The sequence below is a fragment of the Cyprinus carpio genome, chromosome B18, assembly GCF_018340385.1.
Source record: "Cyprinus carpio isolate SPL01 chromosome B18, ASM1834038v1, whole genome shotgun sequence".
Lineage (NCBI taxonomy): Eukaryota > Metazoa > Chordata > Actinopteri > Cypriniformes > Cyprinidae > Cyprinus > Cyprinus carpio.
Window position 1 is genome coordinate 23249667 of NC_056614.1, and position 3106 is coordinate 23252772.

The following is a 3106-nucleotide window of genomic DNA, read 5'->3' on the forward strand; positions in this document are numbered from 1 at the left end:
GTTACTTTTATAGACATACCATCTGTATTTAATGAATAATTTACTTCTTGATACTTCTATAGTACCTACATCCGCCATCTATATTGCCCTTTGCCCCTTTATTGTGTTAACAAAATAATTTACTTTAAAAGAGAAAAAAAAAATCTTGGTACATATTCATAAGTTCATATGGCTCTCTATGGTATAGGCAGGTGCATAATTCTATCTAACGTCATCCATGTATCATTCGCCTACTACTATTCAAATAGCCTACTGCATATTCGGGCATGCTACATATTTTATACTGCTTTTTGCATACTAGCCTATATACTATAGAATACGTGGGAACCTACTTGTGGCATGAAGTTGTCTTCACGCACCCTATTTGAATATGCATATGCAAATATTATTTGAACGCTATAGAGCAGGGATGTCAAACTCATTTTCACTGAGGGCCACTTCAACCTTATGGCTGCCATCAGATGGCCGGCTGTAACTGTAAGACCGTACAAATGTTACTACTCCTTAACATATTGTTAAATATATGTCTCTTTTTTTATTATTACTTATTTAAGTTACAAATATTGCATATGCATTTGCATAGATATAAAAATAAATGTAATTGCTCTGTGTTATTTTAACATAAATCCTTTTAATTTATCAGGTTAAGAAATCCAAATTACTCCATAAATCAAAGTAAATAATAAAGACAAGTATCATCAAACACAAGTTATTACATCAACTTTGTTTAAAACTTTTTTGTTACATTTATGGCACAACAAATAATTGTGAGCTGCCAAGAACGTGTGACAGATAGGGCATGAGCCCGGTCTCATGAAAATGTGTATCAATAGCACGATTTTCTGTTTCTGTTTAGCATGCAATTTATACGCAGAAATGTACTTTGGCATGCATATGATACGCAATCAATGCTTGTAGTAGGAAAAAAGAAGTGGTGGTACTCAACCCCACTCCCCCAGCCAAAAATAAATAAATACAAACTAAAGTACTAAAAAAAGTACTTTTTATTTTTCATAATTCGCAATGAATAGTGTCACAATAAATAAATACATTCATTAATAATTGTTTCCAATTCAATTCACATTTATTTGTATAGCACTTTTCACAGTACGCTGTTGCGAAGCAGCTTCACAGAAAATGAACATTTCTACATTACAGTTAGTAGTTTACAGTACTTTTAATAAAACAATTGCACAAGTCAATCTGCGATACCAAACAGGAACAGAGGGGGATGCCAAGCGACCACTAAACGAGCTACCTTGACCTGACTGATCCAGATTTACTAAACCACTGACTACTTTAACACTACTTGAACATTTACTAGAACACCTTCAGCCAGCATACAGTATAAAACGCTCGTGCTTTTAAGCCAAATAGCTTGCTGATTTTTTTTTTTTACTTACATCTGTACGCGAGTACTATTATCTCCGCCATCTTTGACGATGTTGACCGTGTTTTCTCTGCATTAGCTCTGTTTTTTTTTTAACTCACTGTTTGAATGCATTCACTTACTCCTTTGAGCCGTCCACGCAGTGATCATCAGTGGAAAAACCCCATACCCATAATCCTAATCATTCCGTATCATATGCACACTAAAGTGCAAATGATTAATTCTCGGGTTGATTACATCTTTAATTGATTTTTCTGTACATTTCTGCCATGTGTACATTAACTGACAGTCACCACTGATAAGCTACTACTAAATATATTGTAGAAACTTAATTTTCTGTAAAGTTGCTTTGCAACGATTTGTATGTGAAAATAAACCTGTATTGAATTAAAGTCAATTTCTGTGTATAAATAGAACGCCAAATAGAAACAGAAACTTCTGGTATTGATGCGCACTTTCATAATTTACAATATAAAGCAGCATAGATTTCTATTTTAGGACAATCAAATGCTCTTGCGGGCCACATAAAATGATGTGAGGGGCCTTGAGTTTGACACGTGCTGCAGAGGAATAGAGAATATAACGCATGAGTCGTATGGACTACTTTTATGACACTTATGATGCTTTCTTGTCTCTTTTAGAGCTTGGCAGCCCTGGTCACCTTTTACATTCATTGTATGGGAAAGAGAACCTTGAAAATTAATGCAGCTACATTGTGTTTCTGGAAGAAATTCATATGGTGTTGAAGGACGTGAGGGTGAGTAAAGGATGAAAGAAGTATCATTTTTGGTGAACTATTGCAATATGCATTATATAATGAAACAATATTTAATAATTTTATTAATAAAATATAACTAAAAGTAATAGTGCATTTTAATAGTGAATTCATAGTATATAAAGATAAAGAGTTATGATATACTAAAGGCTGTTGACATTTAAGCTGGGTCAGTAATTGTCCCTATTTATCTTATTCTTTTTATGTCCAAACTAATTTGTAGCCTATTGTCTGCTTGGATAAAGAGCACACTGACATTTTCTTGGGTCATATCTTCACAGAACTGAACCTGCAGTTAACAATCACTACTTTAGCACACTTTTACACATTTGTTTGTATTTTACATTGCTTAATCATTCAGTTCATTTAAGAGAGAACAATAAATGGTCATAAATGAGAAAACTGAAGCAATCATTTAGCCAGCAATCTGATCATTAATAGTGTATTAAAACCCATCAGAGAATGCATGGACTAGTCATGCACTTTCATAATTATCTTCAAAACACATCATAATAATACAGTGACTGACCGGGTTTAATAAACATACTTTCTGACATGATTTCCAGATGATTGTACAGTTATTATTAAGGTCATGGCAGCTGGAATTGAGATTAATCCTTTTCTGCATACAACAAATTATTTGTGTTATCATTTAGGTACAAACCCAAAGCATTTTAATCAAATATTATTAAAACCTATTGGAAGTGATAATGTCAAAAAACCACAGATGTGTGGAAATATGCAGAAATGTCATAAATGTAGTGTTTGTTCTTGATATTACTCAATATTTCATGAGGCTAAGTATTTAATGTGACTCATGTGAATTGTACCCTTCAACACCCTTCACAACTAATTGACTGATCAGTATTCTCTGTGCACACTAATGCTCACACAAATGAGTTCAAGTGTCCAGAGCACCATCGAGTGGCACAAGTCGAGTA